This window comes from Petaurus breviceps, unplaced genomic scaffold (assembly GCF_028583685.1).
Source record: "Petaurus breviceps papuanus isolate PSGF00001 unplaced genomic scaffold, PetGlider_PUasm1.0 38, whole genome shotgun sequence".
In the NCBI taxonomy this organism is placed as follows: Eukaryota; Metazoa; Chordata; class Mammalia; order Diprotodontia; family Petauridae; genus Petaurus; species Petaurus breviceps.
This window is the reverse complement of record NW_027186304.1, coordinates 44,389,855-44,405,402: the sequence shown is the minus strand read 5'-3', so window position 1 is coordinate 44,405,402 and position 15,548 is coordinate 44,389,855. Positions and strand designations below refer to the sequence as shown.

Sequence of the window (15,548 nt, the reverse complement as noted above, 5' to 3'; positions counted from 1 at the left end):
TACATTATTCCCTCCCCTTCCCTTGCCTTCCCTTCCCTTTGCCATGAGATGTTTGTTAAACATTGAAAATGAAGGACAAACAAAAAAACCCACATACCCCTTTACCAAAACAAGGAGATTTCCATTGTAACAAACTCTTAACCAGTGTTGTGTAGTGCTGTAAGAGTTATGGGATTTAAAGATTTTCCATACCCCTTGAAACTTGCTGACATAGCAGGAAGGGTGGGGCGTGAGGAAACTGAAGCCAAGCTAGAGTGTGTGTGGTGATTGGAAACAAGGTGGCAGCAGCAGCAGTAACAGCTGTGGTGCAAACTCCTGTTTTTGAGCCAGCCAGAATTTCTGCTAGGGACTCCTGCTGAGGACTGCCAGAGACAGGAACTGCAGGGGGCCAGAACTGCTGGGAGCAAGCTTTGTGGACACTGAGCAATTGCCATGAGTGGGGAGAGAAGGATCTTTGCCTGAGGTAGCCTGTTCAGTTTTGAAGGCTTGAGAATGTGGTTATTTACTATATTAACTATGAGTGCCAACTTCATAACTACTGTGATAGCTTTGACTTTCTGGTTTTGGGACTCAGTTTTCTGGTATTTGAATAAATGTTCTAGCTTTCTTCCCCATGTAGAGAGCCTGGTATATTTTTGTGTTTAATAACCATATTAACATATTTGTGGTTACCATAGGCTTTGTGAATATTGCATTGTTGATACAAGTGCATGAAGCACTGGATTTGAAGTCAAAGGACCTAGGTTACTTACCTTACTGGGTTACTGATCTTTATTTCCCTCATCTGTAAAAGGAGAGGGTTGACTGGACAATGTCTACTGACCTTTTCAGTTTTAATCTTTGATCCTCTGATACTAGTCAGAGTTTTCAAAGGCTATTGCAATTATATCTATTGCCTAAAAATATCTATCCCTGCTATCATGGGTTATTGTTCCTTTCTTCCTTTATATCACTCTGGGCCAAAAAGTGCACTCAAAAAATTGCCTTCTACTATATATAAATTATTTTGTGGAAAACTATCCTGTTCTTACCAACTTCTAGAGAAAGAAAACCCAAAAACTTTTATCTTCAAGAGTGTGAAGAGATTCCTTTTGCCAGCTAAGTATCATTTAGACATCCCTTAATGAACAAAATTGTGATCTGATTAAGTAAGTTCCCTTCTCATTGACAAGAACCTATTAACCTTAAATGTTTTAGCAAAAACTGAGGTTTAGGGTTGCACAAGACCCCAGAATACCGACACACCAGGTCCTGCCAAATGAATTAGACTCAAGTCTTCTCTCAGCCAAAGTAAAGCAAAGTCTATTAAAGATTTTCTATAATAGGTAGACTCTTAAGGATCCTAAGTATCAGTGACACTTGTATTGGACAAGCGGACCAGAGTAATCTGACACAGAGTGAGTCTGAGCTAGATTGAATTTGCAGTCCCTTCATGGAAGCAAGATAGATCATATATGGAGAAAGATTGTGGGAGAATTTAGGGGTGGTCTAGAGGAGGAGTTTGGGGAGGGTCTTGAGGAGGAATCTAAGGAAGATCTTGATGGAACTGAGAGAAGACTTTAGGAATGGGAGTAAGGGTGGGAAATAGCTGAAGGCTCCCATGATGACAGATGATGGAGGGCTAGGCTAATTTAAGGGTAACAGATTTGGGCATAGATATTTTGATAGGATCAAGGGTGAGAAGTAGCAGCACATTAGAAGACTAGGCAAGGTTAAGGGTAAGAAAGATTTGGGTCTAGCTGCAATGAAACAATTATGGTCTCAAGCAAATGTCTCATCAAATGGGAAGATTCAATCAGAGTTCAAGGGGTTCCCCAGAGCCTGTACCCTATATTATGGGAATGTAAATTTTTAAGATCTTCCCTGCCGCTACATTAAGTGCCCCTGGAGCTTGTGGTGGGAGGCTTGTTTTTCAGGAACGCCCACAACTTGGTGCTTTGTGATCAGGCAGTGGGTCAAGAGGGTTGTTACATTCTCTGACCCAGGAGAAGGCTATATATTCCCTGATGTGAGACTTTGTTTTGGGGCTCACTTTGAGAAGTGTTGTGTGACTTCACCAGATGAGACTCTGGGCAGCCATTGTCAAGCCCCCCAGCTTTGAAAACCCAGATGTTGATGCTTCCCTCTCTGGTAACTGATTAGGTATGGATGTATGTAATGGTCAGACAGTTTGGAAGCCTGTCTGCTTGATCTGTTTCTCTGCCTTGTAACTTCTGTCTGTATACTCTGAAGTTAGGGGCGCTGACTTTTTCCCCTGAACAAGATAAATGATATATTTGATTGATTAAGGCAAGATTGTTAACCCATTTTGAGTTGCTTTCCTTTAGAAAAGCAGATCTAAGAACTTGTGTTGGCAGCCACGCTGGGGATGCTGGGATGCTTGCTGCTACACCCTATCAAGACCATGCTCTATACAAGCCCTCAGTAAAGCTCCCCTTTTTCAGGAAATCACAATCTACATTGATATCAAAACTTCCTACCCCTAATTTCCCTGTCTCTCAACATTAAATCATAACTGCATCATTAGGGATCTCATACCTAGCTACTTGGCTCAGTTTGCTTTATCATCCTTTATCAGCCGACCACACTTTACAGGGGCATTAAGACCTAGATTGTAGAGTTTTACAATCTCATAAAATAGGAATCAAGGATTATGGAAGCATTTGGTAAATATGCTAACATGCAAAATAAAACTTTGATTTTCCAAATTTCAGCTAACTGGAACACTCCACTAATCAGAAACAGTCAATACCATATAAATATAATGACCAAACCTCATCCCAAAGAAATCAAAATGCCTATCTTCTTCCCTAGCAAAAGTGGGAGAATATTGGTTTGAAAAGATGATAAAGAAAACTGATCAGACAAATCAAGAATCAAATCCACACAAGTAACATAATATGAGCTCTCTAGATCCAGTATAAAATAAGCATAACACAAAGAAAGAATTCTTTAGTCACTATTTTGTAATTCATTAACTATTGATCATTTATTTGCAATACAATAACTCATACTAACACAGAGGACAGTGGGATTTTTTTTGAAGGATTTGTTTAACAGAGTACAGAGTCTATGAGTTTCCAACACAAAGGACTTGAAGTTTGTTGTGCTGACCTCTGATCTCTTGATAGACTGTATGTCTCTCATCTGAGGATCAACCTAACTAGTCTAGAGGGTCTAATCACCAACATGGCCAGAGTGTTTGCTGTTGTTGCTATTGTTTGTTTTGTTTTGTTTGTATGTTAGCTATAATAACTCCCCATGATCATTTCAAAGATACTAGAAAGTGCATTAGTGAAAGGTGGATCCACACTGACAAAAATCACAATCTTTGAGGTAATGCCATTACTTAGGAAAGTAATCCATATTAATTAAAGGTTTGCAATGAAAAATATTGAAAGAAAATGGAGTTTCTTGTTAACTCTCGGTCAGAAAATCAAATTAATTCATTATAGGATAGACACTGAGCATTTGATCAATGGAGGGATAAATGCAACAAGCAGATTATATACATTCATTTTTTTTAATTCAATGGAAATTAAATCAACAAACATGTTTAGATGCCTGTACTTTGCATAGGATATGACTAAGAGTGCAAGATAGAAGGAAAAAATCAAAATGATTTTTATCCTTAAGGAACTTACAGTCTATTGAGTTACATTCAAATTCACACATATTCTTTGCATAGTAGAACTACCAATTGTGGTATAATTAGATACAATCAAAAGTTTGGTTATATGTGAATTTAAGGTTCTTGAGAGCAGGATCTATTTTATTCTTGTTCTCATGTCCAAGAACCATACATAATAACTCTAGTTATCATTATCAATCAACAAATAAAATAAATAAAATGCTTAGTAGAGAAACAAAAAATAAATAAATAAATAAATATAGATCTTGGCATCAAAGAGCCTATTTTTTGCTTTTTGGAGGGCAATTGGGTTTAAGTGACTTGCCCAAGGTCACACAGCTAGTTTTTGTGTTAAGTGTCTGAGGCCAGATTTGAATTCAGGTCCTCCTGACTCCAGGGCCAGTGCTCTATTCACTGTGCCACCTAGCTGTCCCAAAGAGCCTACATTCTAATAGAGAAGACAAAATGTACATAAATAGATATATATATGTATATATTCAAGATACATACATATAAATACAAGATATGCTGTGATTTATTGTTGAAATTCAATACAAAACACCAAATTTGTTAAAGTAATTACTTGACCATTACCTGAATTCTTATAGTGCTCAACCTGTGCTCAGGCCAGTGCTGAGAATTACGGAGATATAGATTCACAGATATTGTTTAGTCCTATCTGTAACTGATCTGATCAATGAAAAAAAGAGTCATGTGAATTTAGGAGAATAGAATAGACACTCATAATGCTTTATATTTCAAAGATTCATGATCTTATTTATATGGGTTCTTCCATTAGCACAAATAATAAAATTTTGCTTTAGCAGAACTGACTTCATGAATTACTTGACAAGCAGATGGGGGGAGAAGGTATGCGTTATTTTGGACCCAGTGTGTTGATAAGCTTTTTAGAATTTATCCTGTCTACTCTTCAGATTAAAGACATGGTCTATTGTATAGACCTATAAGTAAAACTTTTTAATTTGTAAAACCCTGCAAACATTTATACTCTGGGATATTGTCTTCAAGAACTCAAGATTATCTCAGTGGAATGAAACATTAAAAGATGATCAAAAAGGAGAGAATAAAACATATTTTTTTAAATGATGAAAATGGAAAGAATGATAAGGGGCAAAAGTCAATACCATATAAATATAATGACCAAACCTCATCCCAAAGAAATCAAAATGCCTATCTTCTTCCCTAGCAAAAGTGGGAGAATATTGGTTTGAAAGATTGACTGTATTACCAGATTTAATTGATTGATGTGTTGGTTATTTTTCCTGAATGACTTTTTTTCTTTTATTTCTTTTCTTTTTAATTCTACATTTACAGAGGCTGGTTGACTAAGCAAAGGAGATAAGAAATACATTCACAAATGACACTAATGTTAAAAACAAAAATATTAATAAATAATTAAAAATACAACTGCTTGTTCAATTAATATGTAAAAGCTTGAAAAAATAAGGTTAACCTCCTCTGGTTTTGTTCAAATTCCTCCATATAGATTCACGTTCTTAATGGCAGTCTGGAATGTTTAAATTGTCACATATGGAACAGTAGCTCATGGCCTGAATCATATTGAAGCTAAATATCCTGGAAGGGACTTAGTTATTTTTGAAATGATTCTGAGTTCCCAGGCTCTAGGGTACTATTTAGTGAATTGCTACAATCAACTGTACCCCAGTTGCCTTAAAGAGTTCACATGATTCTATGCCTGACTAAAACTGCATCAATACAATACAACCAAACAGGCCCCTGAGTGGTATTTTGAACTGTCTTCACAATTGATTTTGTGGCAAACAATCAAAGCACCTTTGCTGAGATCCAATTTCATTATTAGCTAACCAAAGTAATTGACTTGATATATCACAGTCCATTTATATTACTTATGTAGCATCAAATACTGGATTTGAAGTCAGGAAGACCTAGGCCCAAACTTCACTTGAGACAGATTTCAGCAAAATATCTGATAAAGCCTTTCAATCTATCTTTGTGGGAAAAGGGAGAAATGTAGATTATATGATAATATGCATGGGTGAATTCAGGAGTGGTTGCATGATTGGACTCAAAGAAACTCCTTACAAGGGGAATATCACTGCAGAGGGAGGTCTCTACCATTATTCTTCAGTGTTTCTACTTGACCCTGTGCTATGCATTGTTGCTGGGTTGTTGTGTTGTTATTTTGGGTTTTTTTTTTTAAATCAATGGCATGGATAAGAGGATAAATAGTATACTTATGAAGTTTGCTGTCCACCTAAGGCCTTCTCTAATTTCTCATTCCAGTGAAGAGGTAACATTTTATTTTTGAAAACTATTAAAGCATAATATGAGATCTCAAAGATTTCTACCATCCTAGAACAACTTTGAGCATCATCCTAGCAAAAGATTTCAAATGCTACCCATATACCAATCTACCTAAGAACAAAAGCACATATATCACTAGGAGACTGGTCACTTGCTAATTAATTCTTTGGTCATGACAACCCATGAAACAAAGAAAGATGCAAAATTATCCAGAGTCCTATGCATTTTGCTTTGTCTAAATCGATGGTGGCAGAACAGTAGGCAGGCAATGTTGACAATCACACAACTTTTAGACAATCTATAAACAATCAACTAACTTCTGGGACAGCTTTAACCAAAGTGACTGGCATATAGAAGGTTCTTAATAAATGTTTATTGACTGACTGACTGACTAAGTGGATGATTCTCATTCAGTAACCAATGGGCATATTTATATATCAAAAAATGAATTGTAAAAATATTAACCTTAATGAAACAAAAACTCATCATTTAGTAACATTTTTTTCTGATGATGTCAAATTTCTGTAATTTCTGGAACAATAGCTTCCAGGAGTCATAATTCTGAATCATTTAAAAGGCAAAGGAGAGAAAGAAAGAGGCATAGACTGGCTGCCACATGAACACTTATGACAAATTGAACATGAGGAATGATGCAAAATATATTATTTGAAAAATGTCTGAACAGAAAAGGAGGTACATCAATGTATCAATGTATGCATCAATGGATAACAGATGGTCAACCTTCTAAACAGCTATGAGTAATGTTAAATTACCTTAAGAAAGTCCTCTAGTATAGAAAGGTTGCCCTCTCTTGTGAGATACTTATGGGAAGATGTAGACAAGTGTTACACAGAATGAACATTGTTATTGGCAAGAAAACAAGTACTTAGAGACTTCTTTCACTTGAGCCTTGCTCATGATTATATCAGGTCTTTGTTAAGAAACAGAACTTGTGAAACCCTCAGGGGGAGGAACTTGCCAAAGGCAGGAACAGGAAGGATGTAAGAGGTGGGCAGAACAGGGAGGAGCTAATGACCAGATAAAGAGTTGAGCACAAGCTGAGAGAGAGAGCAGAATTGAGAAGGAAGATTTGTGGTGGCAACACTCTATTTTTCGGTTCTGTCTGTGCTGATTTTTGTTTGTAACACTTTGTACAGAAGCCCTGGGACCTTACATGAAGCTCTGAAAGAGGATTTTCTGGTTGTCTGTTTACAGAAGTCCTGGAGGAGGCTTTCAGAGGTCCTGGGACTATACTAAACATTTGTATTGAGTTCTCAGACTTTGTGGGTCTGTGTTGAGTTCTCAGACCTTGTTTGGGGGTCTCCGTTGATTTCACAGGCAGATAGTGAATTAATGATGGTGCTGGCAATGTGTATGAATGTTGTTTTGGTTCTGTTAGGCTTTGTTTTCTCAGAAACAGAAACTACAAAGGACTTGAGGTGGACTAGACACTGTGAACTTCAATTTGGAACTGGACAAGGAACTGGATGAGGAGCTGGACAAGAAGCTGAGAACTGCCTACTTTTGAATCAAGGTGACAGTTGGGTAGATTCAGGCAAGAGCTGAACCCATAGAAGAGGAATCATGGAATGGGAGCCATCCTGGAGTCAAGATGAAAAAGACCTCTCCTTGGGTACTTAGTGCTGACCGAGTAGATCACGATTTACTGTGGCCTAGGGGTGGGAGCTGAACTGATCTTGGTACTCTGTACCTTGTTCCTCTTAAGGATGATTGAGTTAAGGATTATTGGAAACTACTCTCCAATCAAGAAGAAAGAAGACTTTTTGACTGAGAGATTAAGACAATATGACCTAGGGGTAGAGAACTTTGACCTTTGTACTTTGTGTCCCTTAAGGAGGCTAGCTCCTTAAGGATTATTGAGTTAAATACTTACTGAGTAATGTCTTTTGCTTAAAACTATGTGGCCATTTTGGTGAAAACCATATGGCCACTTTAGTGATAAGTTGTTATGTTATAATGTTGTGAATGCTGTACTTTGGTTTCTGTGAATGTTTTGCTTTAATTTACTGCTAAATAGAGAGTTCACTATACTAAGTGATGCTTGGCTTTACAGTAGGCTGTGATCTGCAGAATTGGTAGGAATATCTATATCAATGATATTACAGATCAATTAAAATGTTGAAGTGGCAAATTCTCAAATGACATAAAACTTGGTGCGACATAATTAAAACATTATGGGATTAAATCAGTTTTCAAACAGTTTCTGAGAATCTAGCTCCAAAGACCTAATCTAATCTATTAAAATGGAACTTTGTAATACAGGGTGGGTTACCATGGTCATATATTGGGGCAGTTAGGACAGTGAGTAGAGCATTCAGCCTAAAGTTACACAGAGCTGAGTTTCAATCCAATTTCGGGTTAAATCTGCATGACTGTGGGCAAGTCACTTAACCTCTGTTGATCTCAATTTCTTGACCTGAGAAATGGGGGTAATTAGAGCACCTAACTTGCAGAGTTGTTTTGAGGATCACACAAGATCATATTTTTAATGTACTTGGCATAATTCCTGGTGGGTAGTATATATTACATAAATATTTATTCCCTTCTCATTTCTCTTTCCCTTCCCTTACAGAAAAATCCTGGTGGTTTCAGCAGGCTGAAACCTTTTCATGAGTAAGGAGTGTGACATGACAACCAAAAACAATTAACATGAGCTTAAGTTGTGAAAAAAGGGATACAATTGCCAAAGCAAAGGGGTTGATTTTTCCCATGCTGTTTTCTAGTTTGATGACATCTAGAAAGTTGGATCCAGTTCTGGATTCCACATTTTAAGAAGCACATTGATAAATAAGCTGGAGAGTAACCTGAGAAGGGCAAACAGGGTGGTGAAGGGCCTCAAGATCATGTTATATAGAGAGCAATTAAAGGGACTGGGGATTTTTAGTCTGAAGAAGGAAAGATATAATTGGACCAGGATAACTACTTCAAAAACTTGAAGGACTCTCATAGTAAACATGAATTATACTTTTTTCTGCTTTGCCCCAGAGGGTACAATCATGATTAATGGGCAGAAATTGGAAGAAAACAGATTTTGACTAACATTAGGAATGATTTCCTAATAATTAATGGTGTCCCAAAATGAAATGTCTTGGCCCAGGTGGGAGTTGATTTCCCTATAAATGGATAAAATATCTGACTTTTGCATACTTTCAAGACAGTCTCCCATTGAGAGAATTTACTAGTATAAAGGGTCAGCTATCAGTGAAGCTGTTTTGATTCCAAATGAACAGATTCCCTGCATCTTGCCCGAACTACTACTCTCATCTATATAGAACTTTACCCTCTCATTTTCAGCTTTGGTAATACTCATCAACCTTTGTTTATGCCATGCCTATTCATGATTAACTCCTAAGCCAGATGTCTGAACTGATCTGGGTGTACAGCCTGACCTTGACTAACTGCTGCTTTGCCTTACAATAAGTTATCACCAATCCACATGCAATGACTCTCTGCAACAGCTAGGTTCTCCAATTCAGATTCTAAGTGCATATCTGTGCACTTAGGCTGATAATATATCTTTGTAAATATATATATATACACATATATATATATATAATATTTGTATATATACATATATGTGCAGCTATACATGCATGTACATACATATGCATGCATATATGCATTTATGTATGTGTATATACATGCACATATATATAGATGTGTGTATACACAAAATTTCACTTCAATCTCATTCAAAAGATAAATGACCATACAATAAATCTGAGCAATAAGTTCATGTTGTAAACATATTATAATTTCAGAAATAATTTAGAAGCTAAATGTGAAATTTAAATATGCACATGACAGTTATGGTTCTATTTCTCATTCTCTCTCTCTCTGTCTCTCTCTCTGTCTCTCTCTCTGTGTCTCTCTCTCTGTCTCTCTCTCTCTCTGTCTCTCTCTCTCTCTCTCTCTCTCTCTCTCTCTCTCTCTCTCTCTCTCTCTGTCTCTCTCTCTCTCTCTCTTTCTCTCTCTTTTTGAGATTAATGTGACTTTTTCCATGATTGTGGCTCTGATTGATTGTAACTTGTCTACTGCTCTCTAGGACCTTCCTGAAAATGAAATCGACCACCATTGAGTGATAATGTCAGTGGGATAGAATGTGTCACTGGATAATGGCCTTCTGCTGATGCATAAATGCCAAGGCAAACCAAAGGTATTTATGAGGGGAAAAAAAGACATTCAGACTAAGCCAAGATATTTATTTTCAATGCAAAACATAGTGTTCCTGAGGCCTGCTAGGATGACTTTATTTCCATTACATCAAGTGACAGAAATAAGCTTAATAACTTTTTCTGGCATATGTTAGATCCACATCATGTGTACTTGCTCCCTCACTTTTACCAATACCCAATATTCTAATGGGTTTAAAGAACAGGGTCAGAATTTTATTCAACCCTATTTAAGATCATTCCTCCATAATGCACTTTCATAAATATCCAGGAAAGTATTATTTTAATCACAGTCAGATTATCCCAGTACATTAACTGGATCCTGAGGGCAAATTAAGCTGTTAGAAACTGCATTAATTATACACAGGGAGAATATCAATAATATTCAGCAGTCTGATTGGTTGTCCACTTCATTAAGTATACGAGATATATCTAACAATAAAAAATGGAAATGAAAATAGTTAATCAACAGTTCAATGTTAAACTGTACCCAAAAAGAAAATACACAATTCACTCACTTTTTTCCTTTCTTTAAAAGAAGCCGATGAAGTTTTACCATTTTAAAGTCATAGCTTTAGAAAGTGCAAAGTTAGTAATTGGTAAGTGCAAGTAATGTATAGATACTTGCCATTTCTCCATTGTTTTACCTTGAGTGTTCTTTTTTCTTATTTCCTTTTCTTATGTTCTTTCTTCATATTGGAATACTTGCATTTGTCAAAGGAAATCAAAATAAAATTTATTTTTAAAAGAGGTTTTATGGTGAATAGTACCCCTTTGCTCAGTATTTGAAACATATAGAATAACAGTTTTATCATTATGATTCATTCAGCAAATGTGCATGACCCTCAAAGTGATATTTCTACCTCTATGAAGTACATGCTGAGAAGTAGAACAGAGTTGCCCAATTTCTGTTCTGGGGGAAGTGGCAAAAACACAATACTATTGGTTTTGTAATATACACAATATTTCCAAGATTCAATTTCCCCTAGACCAAACAGTTAAATGAAATATAGACCCAAAATGAAATATATTTGCCAATAAGGACTTATATGTAAGTCTAGGTAGCATTATTTCCTCAGAATACCTTAAGAGAAAACTTTGTCCTGAAATGTTTCAATACAGTAACCCATTTCATCATCTTTTGCTGGTTCAAGTGTTATAAATGAAACTGATATAATTTATGACAAAAAAAAGCCTCTGAAGTAGACTATCTGCAATGAGTTCATGATACTTAACAGCAATGTTATCTGTGTATGTGTCCCAACATCATTGAGATGCCTGACTTAAATACTTCGCAATTCCATCAGAGAAGCCCAGGATACTAGATGACCCTCCAATAGTGCATGCAGATTGGTTGTTGTCCATAAAATAGGAAGAAAATCAGCTCCACTTATTATTTTGAGCCTGATAATCACTGTAATATATTATTTCATAGCCCTGATGGGAATTATTACTTATAAGCTATTTACCTATTGGCTTCAAGGTCCTGATTTTTAAAAACTGGTCAATAAATATGACCATCTTTGAGATGCACTAATTTTAAATGCATTTACTTTTATTTTTTTTTTTCAGCTTGAACTATTTTATTTAGGACAGAGTCTTTATGAAGGTATGTTTGAAATAAATAAATATTAACTTAAGAACTTTAGAAAGGGGATCCAATATAACTACTAGTCATACATTCAGTAGTCTTCCCAATATAAGGCCCCCTAAGTTCTTTTTTTTTTGGGGGGGGGGAGGTTAAGTAACTTGCTCAAGGTTACAAGCCAGTTATTTCTGGGTGTGGTGCTAAGTATTTGAGCCCAGATTCAATCCCCATGTCATCCCAACACTGGGGCCAGTGGTCTTACTCACTGAGCCACCTGGCCACCCCTAAGCAATTGGGGTTAAGTAACTTGCTTAGGTGTTTCTGGGTGGATGCTAAGTGTCTGAGCTGGGATTCGATCCCCAGGTCATGGCGACACAGGGGCTGGTGCTCTTACTCACTGTGCTACCTGGCTGCCCCAGGCCCCCTAAGTTCTACATGAAAAATTTCAGGAATAGAAAGCTCCCTACTTTAACAATCCATTTTATTTTTGGATAGTTTAATTTATTAGAATCTTCATTTTTACATGAGGCCCCAATCTCCCTCCATGTCAATTATTCCCATTAGATTTTAGTTTTGACCTCTGAAGATGTGAAGGATACATCTAATTCTTTTTCTACATGCCAGTCTTTCAAATATTTGAAGAAAATGACTAGTTTGTTCCTAAGTCTTTGCTTTAAGCTAAACTTCCCTAGGGCCTTCATGGTATATGGGACAAGGTTTTAAGACTGTTCCATATTTTCATTACCCTCTAGAGTATATGCATTTGTTACTGTCTCATTTAAAATGTGGCACTTAAAATTAAAAACAATATTCCTCCTTTCACCTGGGCACTATACTTCTCTTAATATGGCACACAATGGCACTAGATTTTTGAGCAGCTGCGTCAAAATATTGGGTGAGATTTTCAAATAAATGCTGTGGAACTTTTTCACATGAACTGTTCTTAAGCCAGATCACATCAATCCCTTAATTGAGCAGATGAATTATTGTTTGTTTATTTTAGTGTAAATATAGCCCTTAGATTTTATGCCTGAGACATTTTACTTGCCAATTTCAACCTAACTTTAATGATTTTAGTTTTCTTCACACTACGGCCCCAGGTCTTTGTCAATTTTTTGCTCTCATCCTTGGCAAAATAGGTTTCCTCAAGGCTTTTGTACATGCAATCTTTAAAAAGTTGAACTGGGACTAACTCTATACCTTACACAGGTATGGATACCATCCCTGATCCTTGCTCCACTCCCCACCTCTTTAAACTCCACTTTATGTACTAGAATATAAAATTCTTGAAGTTACGGGTTGTCTTTTTGTTTGTCTGTACAGTGCTTAGCACATTCTCTGGAATGAAGTAAATGCTTAATAAATGCTTGGTTTATTTATTCATTCATTCATTCATTTATTTATTTATTTATTCATTCATTCATTCATTCATTCATTTATTTATTCATTTATTTATTTATTTATTTATTTATTTGTTTGTTTGTTTGTTTGTTTGTTTGTTTGTTTGTTTATTTATTTATTTATTTATTTATTTATGATGTTCTGCATTGCTTCAGAGAATTGAAATTTGTCTGAAAGTGTTGCTTTGGGAACTGACATACTAAAGGTCTTATGGCCCAAGGTCACATAGCCAGTACGTTTTAGAGAAAGGATTTGGATCTAAGGTCAGTTTAGCATTCACTATTCTGTTGTCTCTCAATTCTTTAAATATTTCCCTTTAAGCCCCTTCTAAATTAAAACATTCAGTTAGAATTTTGTTTTAAAAATCTCTTAGAATGTTCTTCCCGAGTCTTGTTTTGCTTTAAAAACTGTTTCTCAAAGTCTAGGGCACATTGTCTTTGTTCTTATCAACTCCAAAATAATATGATTTTTTTTTTAGTTGAAGAATCAAACTAAAAATGGGATGGGTTGGTTTTGATCCCACCCTCACATACGCTTCCCAAGATTTTCACATCATCTAACTGTATTATTTCTTGGTAATAAGAATTACATCCTGAGTAGTGGACCTCTTCATTGCTTCTCCACATCTTAAGGATGAAGTTGCACTCAAAGCAAATCAAGAATTGCTTAAATCATTACCTTTTAGCATCTAATAAATAAAAGAACCATTATGCCGTAGTAGACAAAGCTGTCTTCAGGGTTAAGATGACCTGAATTCAAGTATTTTCTTTGACACACTGGCTGTACGATTCTAGACAAGTTACTTAATCTCTTGGTGCCCTAAGTAATACTGCAAGACCATAAATTGTAGAATAATTGCAGAAGTCTGGTCCACCTTAGTAAAGGGAATTTGTCGCCATGAGTTTCTTATTTTAATGAAATCATAGCTCTGAGCCTTCTTGTCCAGGCTTTTTCTTCCTCTACTATTTATCCAATGAATGACCCACTGCTCATTAACATCAAACAAGATTAAAGAAGGAGATATGTTTACTAATCATGGAGTGAATCTTATATGGAATCCCAAAGGGAAGAAAGATTCAACAGCAATTTTCTACAAATGTTCCATATCACAAAGAAAATAATACAAATTGTTGTGGTCTAGGGGTTCTAGGAACCCCAAAATTCAAAGCAAAATATATGGATCGAAGTAATTTGACTTGTCTTCTTTCAGTCAGAGACAATATATATTATTTAGACAATACAAACAGGCAGGACCTTTAAGAACCAGTGCATTTGGTAAATGAGACTGACCTCTTTTATAAGGGAAAAAGATTTTGTAGGAAGATTTGAATGGGATCTAGGAGTGCCCAATAGGCTGGGGTGAAGGGATCTAGATGGGATTAAGGGTGAGAAGTGGAACAGACAATAAAGAGTTGGGTTAGGTTAGAGGTAACTGAGAATTGGAGATTATGGATCAGGTTCGAAGCCACAATGAAAGGACAGTTGAAAGGATCATACTGAAATGAGCAAAAGCCATATGGGCAAGTGCTTGGGAGGGGGAGGGGGAGCAGGTTTCTAGGGCCCATATCCTTTACAAATAAACTGAAGCTCTCAAACAAGACAAAGTGAAAGACTGCATGGTAAATTCAGAAGAGGCTGGCTTGCAAATAGCACTTTTTGTAGAAGCAAAGTACTGGAAACAAAGTTAGATATACATCATTTGGGAAATGGCTAAACAAATTGTGGCAAAGGAAAATATTACTCTTCAAAAAGAAACAATGATTATAAGAATACAAAGACACATAAGAAAACTTATATGAATGGATAAAGTGAAGTAACTAGGAAACTTATCTACATAAGTGGAAAGAATGGCAAAAAAAAAGAAATTAAATTTGAATATTATGTAATTATAATAACCAAATTTAATTAATAAATATGATCAAAGAATTAATATGATCATGATTCCACCTTCCTTCTTTGCACTGGCTCAGGACAGGTTCAGGGCAAAAATGAAACTGTTTAATGAAGTAGTTAGTTTTATAAAACTTTGTTTTCTCCTTTTTCTAGATTTTTCTTTCATTCAATCTTACTGTCTTGCTTCTACTGAGTTCAATTCTTACTATGCCTATCATTCTATATACATTTCCTTGTTCTAGATCTATATACAGCAGTCAGAATTTAGTGGGTCCCCAGTGGGATTTGGTCAAAGTCTGGTATCTCTTTCACTACTTCACTTTTACGAATTATATTATGAAAATATTTTCTATATTGTGATTCTGTTCTGGCAGTCTGGAATACACCTTAGTAATTGTGTCATTCTGTTGTAAGTGTTCTCAACTATTCTTCCACTCTTCAATCCTTTCCATTGCCATGTTCTGGTCAAAGGGCCTCTTTCACCAAGATTTAGTTCCTCAATCACTCAATCAAACTACATTTATTAAGCAGTTAA

The 15,548-nt window shown here is 36.0% G+C and overlaps 1 long non-coding RNA gene across 1 annotated transcript in view; it reads left to right on the top strand.

Moving 5' to 3' along the window:
- LOC138170072 (uncharacterized) overlaps nucleotides 1–11,740 on the top strand; it is a 30,630-nt gene extending 18,890 nt beyond the window's left edge. The window contains exons 2-3 of the long non-coding RNA XR_011170532.1: nucleotides 10,005–10,115; nucleotides 11,704–11,740. This is a non-coding gene — a long non-coding RNA (uncharacterized lncRNA). The remainder of the gene's footprint in view (nucleotides 1–10,004; nucleotides 10,116–11,703) is intronic.
- The last annotated feature ends 3,808 nt before the right edge of the window (nucleotides 11,741–15,548 follow it).